The 16932-nt window shown below is 47.9% G+C and overlaps 1 pseudogene; it reads right to left on the bottom strand.

Annotated features, from left to right (window-relative positions):
* Window positions 1-1272: 1272 nt before the first annotated feature.
* On the bottom strand, window positions 1273-1711 carry LOC130016581 (immunoglobulin heavy variable 1-2-like; annotated as a pseudogene).
* Window positions 1712-16932: the final 15221 nt, after the last annotated feature.

Raw genomic sequence — 16932 nt, forward strand, 5'->3', positions numbered from 1 at the left:
CGACCTCCGTAGACAGTCAAGAATCAGGGATGCTGTCTCGTTTGCCAAGGCGTCGAAAATCAGATGGGCTGGACACGTAATGAGATTTGGAGACGACCACTGGACTAGACTTGTTACTGATTTGATTCCACAGGAAGTCAAAAGACCGCGTGGTTGCCCACCTACCACATGGTCAGAATTTTTCATCAAGACCCCTAGCGATTGGTTCAAGGCTCTTCGTGTTCCTAGAACGAACAGATGCCATTGGGCTACACTAGCACACGACAGGGACAATTGGAGACGTTACTGGTGCCCGCTCAAGCAAATAGATGATTAACGGAAAGTCAAGTGATCAAGTGATACATCCATGGATATATGTCCTGGATATAAATTGAGAGAAAGTGATTCATTTTGATTATTTATTCCCATATTGAATGGCTGCAAAAAAATAATGTCTCACTCCATACCATATATTTCCAGGATTATCAGTAAACTGGTGAGATCAGACCCAGTGTAAACTCAGCTCAGGTGCATAAGTCCTGGGGCAGAGGGAGCTGCAACTGAGGCCTCGCTCTAGATCCTGTCTGCTGGTCCATTCTACTGCCAGCCCTCCAGGGCACATTCCAGACTGTGTGTCTGTGCTTGGGTAACGACCTTCCCCTGAGCTGGGCTGAGATGCCCCCAACATCAGGGCTTCACAGACAACTGACCCTGACAATTTCCCTACCACCATGTGATCATAGAAATGTGACCATGGTTCCTTTCATGTAGGGTCATCTCCTCCACTGTCTCTTCTACAATGGCAGAATTCCAGCTCAGAAACATAGAGATATGAAGATGTACAAAGGGGCAGAGCTCCACAGAAACTCAGGAAAGGAGTCTGGCCAACACCAGGATTTCTTCTCAGAGAAAAGGACTTCTTGCAGAGACAAAATTTCAAAGAAAATGTGAAACATTGGGAGTCTGCCATGGGTAGACCTAAAGTCCAGGTACCTGCCAAAATTCCATGTGGTTCATCCAGTACCATCTGGGGCGTTCCACTACACAATCCTAGAAGAAAATATGAATAACACCAGGTGTTCTAGAGAGAAGGCAACTTCCTCTTGGCTGTTGCTGAAGAACATAGAGAGATCCTGGGCCTTTTCCTCAGATGAAGCCTGGCCCCATGAGCCCCATTCTGTCTGAGACCCTGACTCTCTGAGGAGGAACTCAGGAGGATCAGCGTCCCTGTCATCTCCTTACCCGGCACAGCTGCCTCCCCCTCAGTTTTCTGACATGTTCAGAATGTGGTTGTCACACTGTGTCTCTCACACAGTTATACACGGCCGTATCCTCAGTGCTCAGCCTGTTCAGTTCCATTAGGCTGTGTCCTTGGACTTGTCTGCAGTGAAGGTTAGTCTGCCCTGGAACTTCTGTGCGTAGTTTGTATTACCATCACCAGGCTATATCCATCCCACCAACTCGAGCCCTTGTCCTGAGGCCTGCCGCACCCAGCTTATATAGTTGCTGGTGAACGTGTATCTGGACGCTTGCAGGAGATCTTCACTGATGTCCCAGGTTTTCCCACCTCAGTTCCCAACTGCACCATCTGCACCTGGGAGTTCACACCTGTGGACAGCAGACAGGAGTGGGTAGACTCCACTTGACTGGCCCCGTTCCCTCAGCCCAAGGCATGGGTACTCTTACCTTCAGCCACTGACACCAGGAAGAGAATTCTCCAGGTCCAGTCCATGGTGGGGACCGTGCACTCAGGAGCTTCTGAAGGTGTGTGTGAGCCTGCTGAGTGATGTTGTCAGGTCACAGACAATCTCTATTTAACTCAGTGTCCCTCGTGTAATTTGCATATTCATGAGGAGGGAGAACTCAAAACTGAAGGCCTGGTCCAACCTGAGAAGGGGCTGGTGGAAGCCACCGGGTCCATCCTCAAGGGGAGTGAAGACGTCCACGTTCTGATCCTTATTTGAGGAGATGAGACCCTGCCCTTTCCCAGGACTCTGTGCCCACAGAACTCACCCTAAGAGGGCCAAGCCCTTTCAGGACCTTCTCTCAGGGACCCACATCTGTATGTCCTGGACCCATCTGAACACAAGTAGGCTTTGTAAATATTTCTGGGATCTTGTAACTGCCGAAGGGATACTACAAAGAGACTTCAAAATCACCCTAATGCTCCAGTGGTTTCCACTGGAGATATTAAGAAGTCCAGAAACACCACCTGCATGCAGGTTGTACTGCCTTATCAATATGTTAAGTGTTCTATTCTCAAGACAAATATGCACAATTCCACCTTCTGTGTCCTATACTGATTTTAATTTTGGTTTTCCTGAGAAAGCAAAATTTAGTTTTATTAAAGATGGAAATCCCATTTCTGAGAGATTTCTGCATATCTACACCCATTTCTTCCAAACCTTCTAGCCTGCAACTCTGTGCTCTAGGAACTTGGCGCCTCCTGCAGGCCGGTCCTCACATGAAGGGAGAGACTCTGGGCTCACAGGTGCATTAACTTATCACGTCTCTAACACAGTATTGAATCCTGGTTGTTTATTTTAGAATCATATTGTTCAAGAATCTTATTCTTTTATGGCCCTTTTGGTTTGGTATTGAGCCACACAGGATGTTCTGAGGGCTTACCCCTGGCTTGCACCTAGGAATCGCTCAGGTCAATGTATCCTCAAAAATTATTAGCAAATCAAATATATTATATGTATTTTGATATATATATATATATACATATATATTACTGTGTCACTCATCCCGTTGTTCATCAATTTGCTTGAGCAGGGGCCATGTCCACTTGCCGACATACCAAATTCCACAGGATGGATATGTCGTTCCCAACGTTCTCCCTTCCGAAATCCGACACGCAATTTCATCAGTAAAGAAATAAACAGCTCCCGGCCCAGACAAGGTCAGACCTGAACACCTGGAGAACCTGCCATCAGTACTCATCAATACACTGGCTCGGCTCTTCACATGCTGTCTGAATGCAAGATTCCATCCCAATGGAAAACCAGCAGTGCCGTACTACTGTTCAAGAAGGGAGACATCCATGACATTGGTAACTATCTCCCAATCTGCCTATTGTCTGTCATCTACAAGTTGTTCACTCGAGTCATCCTAAATAGGATTGGCAGTACACTAGATGAAGGACAACCATGTGAGCAAGCCGGGTTCCACAAAGGATTCAGCACCATCGACCATATCCACACGATAACCAAGCTCATTGACGTTTCTCAGGAGTTCAAGATGCCGCTCTGTCTAACGTTCATTGATTTCAAGAAAGCCTTGGATTCTGTTGAGAGGGAAGCGGTTATTGAAGTCCTTAGTCAATCAGGGCATTCAAGCCCAATAAATCAAGATCTTCCGTGAGCTGTATTGCGGATTCACTACCAGGATCTCACCATTCTACAAAGAAGTAATCATTGATGTCAAGAGAGGGGTTCGGCAGGGTGATACCATTTCACCAAAACTCTTCAGTGCCACTCTCAAGAACATCATGCGACGACTGGAATGGGAAGGAATGGGAGTGAAGATAGATGGTCGGCAACTACACCATCTCCGCTTTGCTGATGACATTGTTTTAATAACACCAAATATCAGCCAAGCGGCACAAATGCTGGCCGACTTTGACCGTGAGTGTGGAAAGGTAGGACTACAGCTGAATCTTACGAAGACAATGTTTATGAGAAACAGTCTTGTTCCTGATGCCCCATTTGCTGTCAACGGAACGACCATCTCCGAATGCAACAGCTATGTGTACCTAGGTCGAGAAGTCAACATGACAAATGACCTGGCACCCGAGCTGCGCAGGAGGAAGAGAGCAGCTTGGAACGCCTTCATGTATGTCGAAGAAATAGCTAAGAAGACGAAGAACTTCCGGCTCAGGGCACGTCTATTTGATTCCACTGTTCTTCCTGCATTAACATATGCCTCAGAGACCTGGGCCCTACGCAAACAGGATGAGAACGCTATTCAGGTCTCCCATAGAGGAACTGAAAGAGCTATGCTTGGAATATCACGTTTCACTCAAATGTGAGAAAGAATCCAGAGTTCCAACCTCCCTCGGTGATAAAGAATCAGGGACGCTGTCTCGTTTGCCAAGGTGTAAAAAATCAGATGGGCTGGTCACGTAATGAGATTTAAAGATGACGATGGACTAGAGCTTTTACTGACTGGATTCTATGGGATGTCAAAAGACCGCGTGGCTGCCCACCTACCAGATGGTCAGACTTCTTCATCAAGATCATGAACGATCGGTATGAGGCTCTTCATGTTCCTAGAGCGAACAAATGCCATTGGGCTACACTAGCACGTGACAGGGACAAATGGAGACGTTACTGGCGCCCGCTCAAGGAAATCTACAATTAATGGGAAGTTAAGTGATTAAGTGATAAATTAAAAGGTGACATTGAATTTTTGTTGCTGAGATTATGTAAAAGTGATACAATACATATTTAATTCACTCAAAAATAGTAAAAAACTCAAAATAAAAAAGGAGTTAAATAAAACTTTCACTTAATCACTTAAATAAAACTTTAAGATAAACAAAATTTATATTAAATTTGCTTAGTTAAGAAGACTTTTTCAAAAAGCAAGCATGAGTCTAACAAAGCTCCCAACAAGTTTATTCTATAGCAGCATTTGTGGAGCAAATTTAAGTAAATAAGAAATGATTAGGATAAAATTAATACAGTTTTATGGAACATATGACTTGAACTCTGACTTTTTCAGTGATAAAGAATAGTATTATTTAAAGAAATTTACTTAGAGGTATGCAAGGGGAGAGAAAGAGAGAGCCGTGTCCATGAGAGAACATAGGCTTCTCCAAATGGGAAAAATCCTTGAGTCCTGATGGTCAGACATGTTAGAAGTCTTGAAAACATCTTTCCACCCAGCACACATAAGAACATAAACAAGTGAAAACTTGAACAAGTGAGATTCACTTTCTGTCTCTCTGTGATACTAGGAAAAGGAAGATAGAGATAAGTAAATGTATTATCTAAATAAATTTACTTACAAAATGAACTGTAGCGATGGCACAGCGGGTAGAGCATTTGCCTTGCATGTGGCCTGGGTTCGATTCCTTTGCTCTCTCGGAGAGCCCAGCAAGCTATCGAGAGTATCTTTCCCACACAGCAGAGTCTGGCAAGCACCTCGTGGCGTGATAGGTATGTCAAAAACAGTAACAACAAGTCTCACAATGGAGATGTTACTGGTGTCTGCTCCAGCAAATTGAGGAACAATGGGAGAACAGTGCTACAGTGTTAAAAAAGGCAAGGAGGGCGAGAGAGAGTGGGGATGGGGGGAGAGAGAAAGGGAGAGAGAGACAGAGAGACAGAGATGGCACAGGATTGTGACAGGAAGGACAGTCTAAGCACAGAATCAGAGAGCCATCATGTGAGCCATCATTCTCCTTTATTGATCTCTAGGATCCTGTATGGTTTCTCTCTTTCTTTCTCCCTCTCCCTCTGTCTCTCTCTTTCTTGCTCGCTCACTCTCTCTGGTATGGATTGCAATACACACACTGAAAGGTTATCATGTATATCCCTTTTCCTACTTTCAATGCTCAGTTCTTGTCCAGAGTGATCATACTTACCTTTTCTTGTCATACTGGTCCTTCTCTGTCCTTCACGCCCCACACACGTGAAGCAAGCTTCCACCCCTTGACTTGTCATTAAGGCCGCTGTGTTTCCTGGCACTGAATATTAATCTCTTAGATAAAGGTAAAAAGTAAATGCCCTCCGGTTGTTCATCGATTTGCTCGAGCGGGCCCGAATACCTCACGGGGAGCTTGCCAGGCTCTGCCATGCGGGCGAGATACTCTCGGTAGCTTGCCGGGCTCTCCAAGAGGGGCGGAGGAATCGAACTCGGGTCGGCCATGTTGACCGCTTGTAAGGCGAACTACCCTACCCGCTGTGCTATCACTCCAGCCATAGACCAGTGATGAGCGGTGGGAGCACGTGAGCAGCCGGCGGGCGAGGCTGGGGGGGCCCCGGAGAGCGAGCCCCGGGCCGGAGGGCGGGGCCGCGAGCTCAGCGGGCAGCGGGCAGCGGGCAGCTGCGGCGGGCGGCCGGAGAAAATGGCGGACCGCGGCAGCGCCGGCGGCAGCGGCGAGCAGGAGACTCAGGAGCTGGCGTCCAAGCGGCTGGACATCCAGAACAAGCGCTTCTACCTGGACGTGAAGCAGAACGCCAAGGGCCGCTTCCTGAAGATCACTGAGGTGGGCGAGCGGCTCCAAGAGCCGCCTCACGCTGTCCGTGGCTGTGGTGGTCGAGTTCTGAGACGCGCTGGGCGACTTCATCCAGCCCCGAGCATCTGGCAGCGGGCGCCCACGAGGGCGGCGGGCCGCAGCGCATGCTCAAGAGCGAGTTCCTGGTGCGCGAGAACCGCAAGTACTAATCTCTTAGAAAAGTACAAATCCCACGGAAGAGTGCAATTATTCTATATCTATCCCTTTCCTTCTGAGTCATTTCACTCAGCCTGAAATCTCCATGTCCACCCATTTATAAGCGAATTTCATGATTTCATTTTCCCTCATGGCCATATAGTATTCCATTTTGTAGATGTACTGTATTTCATCGAGGTGTCTCTTCTTAAACACTCTGTTTGTTTCATATTTGGCTATTGTGATGCAGTAGACATAGGCATGCAAATATAATCACAAATTACTGTTTGGGGTCCTTTGGGGTTGATACAAACACTGGAATTTCTAGGTTAATTCTACATGTATTGGAAAGTAAAGGTAAAGGTAAAGGTAAAGGTAAGTATCCAAGATTTTTCGAAAGAGGTCTATCCCTTTGATAAATTCCAATCAGCAGAGAATAAGGATTGCATTTCCCTCACATCTATGCCAACACAGAATGTTTGGTTCTTTGTATGCCCTTCTCCCTGGTATGAAGTTCATTCATTCATTCATTCATTCAACATCCTGTTATTCGTCGATTGCCTCGAGCAGGCCCCAGTAACGTCTCTTTCATCCTAGCCCTGAGATTATATTCAAGGCTCTTTAGGAGAATGAGACCCATCATTGTTACTGGTATTTGGCATATTTGGTGCGCCATGGGGAGTTTCCCAGACTCTGCCCTGTGGGCAGGCTATATGTGATAGCCTGCAAGTTTGTCCACAGTAGGAATGAGATAATAAGTTATCATAAAAAGATATCCTGATAAGATGTTCTGGGAGCTGGATATTATAGTCTCTGAGTCTTGGCCGTTGAAGGGATTACACGGTGCCAGGGGGCCAGGTGTTGGGTGTGACCCTGCCTACTGGAATTTGGAGGATCTGGGTGGAGGACGCTCGACTCCAATTCGAGTAGGCTTGGAGATCTCGGCCCCGGAACCCGCGTGGCTTTGTCCCTCTGCCAGTACCTTCATGTGTGCGGAGAGTGGTCTCAGCATGGTGGTGACTGGTCCTGGAGGTCTTCGGCTGCTGGAGCCCTGGTCGGGGCGGGGAGGAAAGCTCCACCCGCTCCCCTCCAAGGGACCCCAGCGAGGAACAGCCAGGCGCAGGGGCAGGAGATTGACTGCACTGGTCTCGTCCGGGAACTGGATTTTATAGTCTCTGAGTCTTGGCCATTGATGGGATTACATGGCACCAGGGGGCCAGGTGGTGGGTGTGACCCCCGCCTACTGGAATTTGAAGGATCTGGGTGGAGGATGCTCGACTCCAATTCGAGTAGGCTTGGAGATCTCGGCCCCGAAACCCGCGTGGCTTTGTCCCTCTGCCAGTACCTTCATGTGTGCGGAGAGTGGTCTCAGCATGGTGGTGACTGGTCCTGGAGGTCTTCGGCTGCCGAAGCCCAGGTCGGGGCGGGGAGGAAAGCTCAACTCGCTCCCCTCCAAGGGACCCCAGCGAGGAACAGCCAGGCGCAGGGGCAGGAGACTGACTGCACTGGTCTCGTCCGGGAGCTGTATTTTATAGTCTGTGACTCTTGGCCATTGATGGGATTACACGGTGCCAGGGGGCCAGGTGGTGGGTGTGACCCCCGCCTACTGGAATTTGGAGGATCTGGGTGGAGGATGCTCGACTCCAATTCGAGTAGGCTTGGAGATCTCGGCCCCGGAACCCGCGTGGCTTTGTCCCTCTGCCAGTACCTTCATGTGTGCGGAGAGTGGTCTCAGCATGGTGGTGGCTGGTCCTGGAGGTCTTCGGCTGCCGGAGCCCTGGTCGGGGTGGGGAGGAAAGCTCAACCCGCTCCCCTCCAAGGGACCCCGGCGAGGAACAGCCAGGCGCAGGGGCAGGAGACTGACTGCACTGGTCTCATCCGGGAGCTGCATTTTGTAGTCTCTGAGTCTTGGCCGCTGATGGGATTACACGGCGCCAGGGGGCCAGGTGGTGGGTGTGACCCCCGCCTACTGGAATTTGAAGGATCTGGGTGGAGGATGCTCGACTCCAATTCGAGTAGGCTTGGAGATCTCGGCCCCGAAACCCGCGTGGCTTTGTCCCTCTGCCAGTACGTTCATGTGTGCGGAGAGTTGTCTCAGCATGGTGGTGGCTGGTCCTGGAGGTCTTCGTCTGCCGGTGCCCTGGTCGGGGCGGGAAGGAAAGCTCCACCCGCTCCCCTCCAAGGGACCCCAGCGAGGAACAGCCAGGCGCAGGGGCAGGAGACTGACCGCACTGGTCTCGTCTGGGAGCTGTATTTTATAGTCTCTGAGTCTATCCAGCTCCTGGTATGAAGTTGTATCTCATTATTGTTTTAATTTGCATTTCTCTTATAAGAGTTGTGGAGAATTTGTTCATTCAATTATCTGCCTCAAAGTCTACTCTAAGGATGTTATCTGTTTAAAACTTCCATTTTTGATGGGGTTGATTTTTTCTTGATAATTCCTATAAGTGCTTTATATATGTTTTATTAATCTTACATCAGATGAGGCATGGGAGGATATTTTCCCCCTGGTTCTTGGTTATCTTTTGATTCTTATAATCATTTCATTTACATTGATTGGGTCAGTTAAAAAAGAGAGTCAGAACACAAAAAGCATTAAATTGGTAAAAAGTTTGGCTCCACGTTGATTCCAAAATTATTACGTTACATGAGGCAAATTGAAAGAAGAATACAGAGACCATATGTTTGAACTCAGCCGAGAGTAACTTCTTGTTGGCAATACAAAATGTTTGTCACAGCCTGACCACATTCACAAATACAAAGTCACCTTCAATGTTGGGTGCAAAAACAGCCTAGAGTGTTGGTGAATCCTCAGGTGGAATTGTGATCAGTGCGGATGAATCATTCCAGATCCAGAGTTGGGACACACCTCATGTGTCTTCACAGCACAGGGCCTACTCAGCCTCTGTGCACACAGCGAAGTGCTAGGATGTAGTTCCTCCTTCCACAAGCACAAGCGAAACAAAATCAGCTCTGGACTCACTCCCCACTGCCTTCTCAGAGATTCACCAGGGCTCATCACTTCCCTATCAGAAAAGATGAGCCTTGGGTACTTTATGTGTCTCCTGGAAACCCAAAAGCATTAACTAGTGGAGATGATCACAGTCGTGTTCACTGCAGTACAGTAGCCAAGATGTTACGCACATTACACAACTGCAGTGCTCAATTCTCTCTGTGTTTCCTCATTCACCCGTGGAGTCTGTCCTTTCTCTCCTTCAGTTCCGTTTTAGGGACAGTGATCATTGTTTCCTTCCTTCTCTCCCTGAGAGTCCTGAGTTTCCCTGTCAGTGTTTGCATCAGGTCAGAGAGCACTGAGAGAATTGTTGCTCTCTGGGCATGGATTGGGTGAAGTTCCTCACTCTACTCACCTAGGACTGTGACTCTAGGAACTTCTGGCAGCCACAAAGCCTGTGATGTTTTCTCAGTGGGCCTGAGAGGGCCAGAGGTCGGGTGGCAGAAATAACCGTGGGTTCTGGTGCTGACAGGGCCTCACTGAGGCCTGTGAAATTCCCCAGGGAACAATATCATGAAATTATAGAAATTAATCCCATGAGTTTCAGGAATATAAACTCTAAGTCCAAGTGTATAGAATTGAGAGCTCAAATAAATCTTTAGATCTTTTATGGTGAAACTTTGGGAAAGGATTCCATCCCAAGGAGTGAAGCCAGGAAAATCTCTTCAACAAATGGTGCTGGGAAAACAAAACCACATACAAAAAAAACCCATAGAAGACAGAATTGAATCCATCCCTAACACCAGATACAGAATTTAATTGAAAGTGGACTTATGGTCCAGCTTTGACAGCAGAATCTTTAACATACACAGAGGAAAAACCTTAGAAGTTCTCTCCATGAAACCAATCTTAGAAGGCTCATTTCACTCTATTGCAGAGATAAGAGAAATTAATATAAATAAATGGGACTAAATCAATTAAAAGATTTTAAGGACAATATAAATGACATTAAAATTCAGATACCCTACTGCTTCGGAGAAAATGTGTACCCAACAAACATCAGATCCAAACTAGTATCTAAGATATTTATAGAAGTCACCAAGGTCAATTTTAGAACAAATCACCTAACATAAAATGGTGTGGGGAATAAACAGACACTTTACTAAAGAAATATTTCCATGGCCTGTTTAGGCATATGAAAAACTGTCTATCAACACTCATTCTGAGGGAAATGTTAATATAAAGGACAATAAAATCATCTCTCCCCAGTGAGAATGGCTTCTATCAAAATTACTGGAAATAACCAGTGTCAGAAGGTTGTCAATGGAAACACCATTTCTGCTTATGGGAACCCATCTATGGAAAGCACTATGAGATTTCTCTAAAAAGTAAAAATAGAATTTCCAAGTTACAAGTAATTCTATATTTGGCCCATTGAGCACACTGCAAACAAAAACAAACACAGTCCTCCCGTTGTTTATCAATTTTTGCTCGAGAGGGCCCAGTAACGTCTCCATTTGAGAGTTGTTGTTACTGTGTTCGGGATATTGAATACATCACGGGTAGCTTGCCAGGCTTTGCTGTGCGGCGAGATACTCTCGATAGTTTGCCAGGCTCTCCAAGAGGGTGGAAGAATCAAACCTGGCTTGGCTGGGCTGGCTGCGCACAAGGCAAACGCCCTACCACTGTGCTATCAATAAAAATATGAATTTGATAAAATATATGTAAACTTATGTCCATTATGGCATTTAGTATCATGGTCAGGGCATGGGGAAAATCCTAATGCCTAATGGAAATTTCATGAATAAGAAGTTTTGGTGTATATGCACAATGGGATACTGTGCAGTTACAAGAAAAGTCAAAATATCAGTGTTTTCTGCACCATGAATTGAACTAGGGAATATCAGATTAAGCAAGTTTGTCATAGAGTAAGGACCAATTTAGACAATCTCATTAATTGTGGTACAGAGAGAACAAAGTGTCATTATGGACAGGATCCAATGATAATGGCCCCTGCACCCTAACCACACTCTGGGATTCCCTGAGGAGTCGGGTGGGGGCTTAGATCACTGGGAAGAAGAGACTGAGCACAGGGGCCACACTGGAAAGAAGAGACTGAGCACAGGGGCCACAGCAGAGTGTGGGGGTCTGTGGGGATTTGGTGCTGGGAGAAGCGCATGGAGTGTGGAACCCAAAAGTATCAACACTCAGACTATTGTCATCGTGTTCCCTCAGTGACAATAAAGAGCGTAACGGGAGAAATTTCTCCTTTATGTGAAAAGGAATGATCTTTATTGGAAGAAAAATCAGCCTCACCTGACCTAGCAGGACATAACACTCTCTAGTGGACTCTGAGATAGGAAGAGGAATGAGCAAATCTGTAATAGGAAAGTAATGACTGAAACGTTTATACATGAAATATTAATTTTTTCATATATTTCAACAAGGGCTGGAACAATAGCACAACGAGTAGGACATTCGACCTGGGTTCGACTCCTTCATCCCTCTTGGAGAGCCGAGAAAGCTACCTAGATATCCTGCCTCACAGAGGACCCTGGTAAGCTGTCAGTGAGATATTCGATACGCCAAAAACAGTATCAACAAATCTTATAATGAAGACGTTACTGGTGTCCATTCGAGCAATCGATGAACAACGGGAGGACAGTACTACAGTGCTATATTTCAACAAAACAGTAAAGTTGATGCCCACTTAAAAGCTTCTGCCCCTGCCCACCTGCTCCTGATGCACAGCCCTGGAGTCGCAGGAGTAGAGCGCCCCCTGGTAGTCACAAGCACCCCTGCAGCTCCCCTGTCTCCCTCAGCAGGTTTGTGTCTGGGCTCACAGGGACTTGCCTCACTGTGTGTATCTTGCACAATAATACACGGCTGTGTCCTCAGTTACTGAGTTGCTCAGTTTTAGGTAAATTTGATTCTTGGAGGTGTCCCTGGAGATGCTGAGTCGGGACTGAAGACTTGGCTTGTAGTCTGTGTTTCCATTATACCATATATCACCAATCCAATCCAGCCTTTTTCCAGGGGACTGGCGGACCCAGTGCACATCATAGTCTGTTAGAGCGAACCCAGAGACCAAGCAGGTGAGGGACAGCGTCTGCGAGAGCGTCACCAGGCTTGGTCCCAATTCCTGCAGCTGTACCTCGGACAGGACCCCTGGGGACAGAGACCCACAGTGAGTCACAGGCTCATAGGCCCCATACCCAACTTGAAACCTCTGTCCAGGGGATACTCACATCCAGGAGCTGCCAAAAGAAAGAGGAGGAACCAGCACTGATGCATGTTCCTGACCACGAGGTCCATGATCTCAGATACCATGTCAGGGGGAGAGGGAGCCCGAGTTGGCGTGAGTGTGAACGTGGTTTTAACCCCGAGTTCCGAGTGTAAATTTGCGTGGGGGAGCCTCTGTAGAGAAAAGGGAATCCGGGGTAGGCTGGTTTGTAGGCTCCCTGGGGAGGAGGTGCTGACTGTGGCTCAGAGCACTAAAGGTGTCCCTGGGGCCCTGTCAGAGCAGGGCCTCTTCTTCCTGCACATCAAACATGCTGAGGAGCTCTCAGGAAACAGGAATTGCTGAGGAGGAAATGGCAGCTGGGGAGGAGAGTCCCTTTGTCTCAGGTCCTTGATGACCAAACCCAGCCTCCCCCCAGGGCCTCTACCTGGTAGACATGCCCCTGTCCCTCCATGTCCCTATGGTGTCTCCTGTTCTCCCATTGTGAATGCAAATACTGGGGCCTAACTGACCGTGTCATTGTCCCTATGAATTCTGACTTGGTCTGGTCCAATCCATGAGAATCAAATTTCGCAGTTTTTTTTTTCTATAACTAAGCACTCAGCTGCTCCATAGAATTATGAGCTGAATTTTTTCACACATTTATTTATTCATGTACATTGCATAAAAATCGATTTTCCTTAAGCAGCTTCACTCTGAAATATTTGAGGCAGTTATTAGGATGGATTAGTTCTTTCTCAATGGTGCTGAATCTATTTAGGGACAGGGAAGATGCTTTGCCTAGTGACCGTCCTGGTTTGGTTGGCCTGGCGATCCTCAGGACCCTATTATTGGGGTCATCACTGCATAATTTCAGCCCTATCAGGTGCCTGAAAAGAGCTCATGGAGAGTCCTCTCAAGTGAAAAACTATTGGACCTGGAACCTGGTCTTAGTGCTCAGGCTCACACATTTTACAAGGGCACAAGTGTGCTGGCCCTGAGGAGAGGACTGCCCTTTACCCACCTCCCAGATGCATGGAACCTGAACTCTGTGTCACATACGTATACCTTGTAATTCTATGGAGCACCAGAGGGCTGAGTTCAATCTAAGGGGCCAGAAAATATGATCTAAAATTTGATGTTTAAAAAAATCAGCATTAAGGATCAAAAGCAATCTACACACCCAGCAGGTTCTACAAAATTCTGCTAAGAGAGACACAAAGACACACAAACACCAACGCAGGCAAAGTAAGGATTGAGATGGATGGTGTCACATCTCAGGGACCAGGTGGCTATAAGATTTATAACCACCCTTGCGTATAAGCACGTGACTCACTCTATCTGTCCCCAGGTGTCCTATCCCAGAGCTCCTGCAGGACTGGGACAGTGAATCCTCACAGACCTGACCCACCTGTGCTGTCTCTGTATCTCCACAGCCGGCATTTTCTAGGGGAGCTGGGCTGCCAGACCTCAGAAAGGACGCTGGAGTGCTGGGGAATGTTGGGAATATTTCCTCAAGCTACTGCACCAAGAGCAACAGGACACTTAATTAAATTTATGAAAATTTATTTTCACACACCAATATTAACTGTAGCACTGTAGCACTGTCCTCCCATTGTTCATCGATTTGCTTGAGCGGGCCCAGTAATATCTCCATCATGAGACTTGTTGTTACTGTGTTTGGCATATTGAATATGTCACGGATAGTTTGCCAGGCTTTTCCGTGCGGGTAACATATTCTTGGTAGCTTGCCAGGCTCTCCATGAGGGGCAGAGAAATTGAACCCAGCTTGGCTGGACGGCTGCATGCAAGGCAAATGCCCTACAGCTGTGTTGTAGCTCCAGCCCAAATCTAGAATATTAATTTCATATTTTATAATTGTTATACACTCCAGGCATGACAGAAACTTTAAAATTTTGTTTTTCACAGAAACTTGGGCAGGATCAATGGAATTGGAGCATCTTTGCACATGTTCCTTTTCCTGTAGCACTAGACTGATCCCTGAGCAGTACAGGAGAGACCAGGACACAGACAGAGTACTCGTAGGGATGGCCCCACTACTAAATAACACAGAATATCCATATTTGAATAGTACAGTTTTTCATAATGATTATGTATCCACTAGTTTAACTCCAAATTAGCCAGTTGCAATCATTACTGAGAGTGTAATTTCTTTTCTTTTTCTTTTGAGAGTATAAGTTCTAATAGGAAATTTACCTTCAACATTAGTCTATATTATTGACACTAAACTTTCAAAATTCTTTGAGTTCCCTAAGTGAAGAACTAATGGTGCACTTGTGATTTTAAAGAGGTGACTTTGGAAGTTCCCCAGAACAGGAGAGCTGCCCAGTGATGTCACCATGTGAGGGGAGGGTGGAACGTAGATTCTAATCTCCAAGTTTCTCTTTCTTGGGAGGGCAGACAGGAAATTAAAGTTGATCTACAATGAGGAATTCAATGAGAGTCATATCTGAAATGGTCTCAGTATGGAGCTTCACTGTAAGGAAGACCCTTTAGGCTCTGGGATGTGGTGTATCTGTGGGTGTCGGGAGGGTGGAGCTCAGGGAGAGCATAGATGTTCTGGGTCCTTCCTCTGTCTCACTGTGAAGGGGTCAGTGCTGCAGGTGTCACTGAACAGGGTTTCTCCTCTACAGCGGCTGAGGGGTGATGAGGGAATGGGGAAAACTGAATGTCCATTTAGTGAGTGAATGAGGGACTAGAGGTCAGCCCATACCGAGAGCAGGACTCCCAGGTGTGGGGTGACCAGGTATAGGCTCTCTGGGTGCAAGTCAGAGGATAGAGGTCAGTGGGCACAGAGTGTGTGTCTGAGAGCAGATGGAAGGAGCCAGCACACAGCTGAGTGAACACCAGGAATTCTCTTTCTTAAGAAATGACTCCTGAGCATTGCCAGGTGTGACCCAAAAGGCCAAAACAAAAAAAAATGAACTGGGGGTGGAGAGAAGGAAAATTTCCATCTCTCCAGCCCCAGATCATTCATTCTTTAATTTTGTTTTTTGGCTTTTTGGGGTCACACCTGGCGATGCTTCGGGGTTACTCCTGACGGTGCTCAGGGGACCCTATGAGATGCTAGGAATCGAATCTGGGTTGGCCACATGCAAGACAAACACCCTCCACTCTGTGCTATCACTCCAACCCCAGTTATTCATTCTTGAGCCCCTCTTTGTCCCTCAGACAGGTCACGGTTGTCCCTCAGACAGGTCACGGTGGCCCTCCCTGTCTTGCCTTTGCTCTGTCTGAGGGAAGAACGTGGCCAAAGGGCAAGTTTTGCTCCTCTGTTGGGTTGAGCAGTTCAGTAAAGCCTGATGCAGTGCAGAGAGGAGGCGGGAGGACCACGCTCTCTGCCCGGGGGATGGTGCCTCCCTCCTCTACCAGGGTCTAGGCCTCGCTGGCCCTCTGGTTCCTTTCATCTCTGCTGTCTGCCCCCGTCTCCCATGCCCCCAAATTTTCAGTGGGGCCATGGGTCAGGGCCCCCAGGCCTGCTCATCTGAAGCCTGGTGGCCCCTCAGATTCTGCGGAGCCTGCTGATAAGGCCTCTTCCCCTTTCCCGGCCCGGGATTGGGGCGCTCCTTTTCTGTTTTTCGGGGAGCCAGACTTTGCTTGACCGGGGGCTACTCCAGGCCGTGGGTCGGGGTCGGACCCGGGCCTACTGGCCTGCCCTCCTGTGCTCTGGCTGTCGAGCTCTGTGGCCCCTTGGTTTGGGGAAGCTGGTGTCAAGCAATCGCTGACCCAGCCATGCTAGGAGGAGCGGTTGACCCAGGAAAACGGGTGGAGGCAAGAGACAGGTGCGTGCACGCTGCGTCTGGCTCTTGCCTCGGGGTCCCAAGGGATGACTGTCGTGCTCCTGACCCCAGACGCCTGGAGCCTCCAAGATCCCCGGCGCAGGACTTTGGTCTCTGTGTGTGTGTTCCGGCTCTCCTGGGCCCTGGGCCGGGCCACTTTCAGTGGAACCTGGGCTCCTGATGCAGTGGGGGGAAAAAAATCTTGGGACATTGTTTTTGTTCTGTTCAGTTGCTTGATTTGGGTTTGGGGGCCACACTCGGGGTCCTCAGGGGCTACTCCCAGCTTGGTCATGTAGAGTCGCTCTCCGCAGTGCTGGGGACATCATGGCATATGCTGGAAACTTGCGCTGGGCCTCCTGCGTGCGAAGCCTGTGTGGGCGGTACTTTGAGCTATCTCCCTGGCAGTGCGACTCTTTTTCTTCTGGATACAGTCAGCTGTGTGCAGGGCTGATTCCTGGCTCTGCCCTCTTTGTTGTTGGTTTTGTGTTTTTAGGACACACCTGGGAGTGCTCAGGAGTTATTCCTGGCTAGGCACCCAGAAGTTACTCCTGGTGGTGTTCAGGGGATGCCAGGGATCAAACCCTGGGTCAGCCACATG

The sequence above is a fragment of the Sorex fumeus genome, unplaced genomic scaffold (genome assembly GCF_029834395.1).
Source record: "Sorex fumeus unplaced genomic scaffold, SorFum_2.1 ptg000157l, whole genome shotgun sequence".
NCBI classification, from domain to species: domain Eukaryota; kingdom Metazoa; phylum Chordata; class Mammalia; order Eulipotyphla; family Soricidae; genus Sorex; species Sorex fumeus.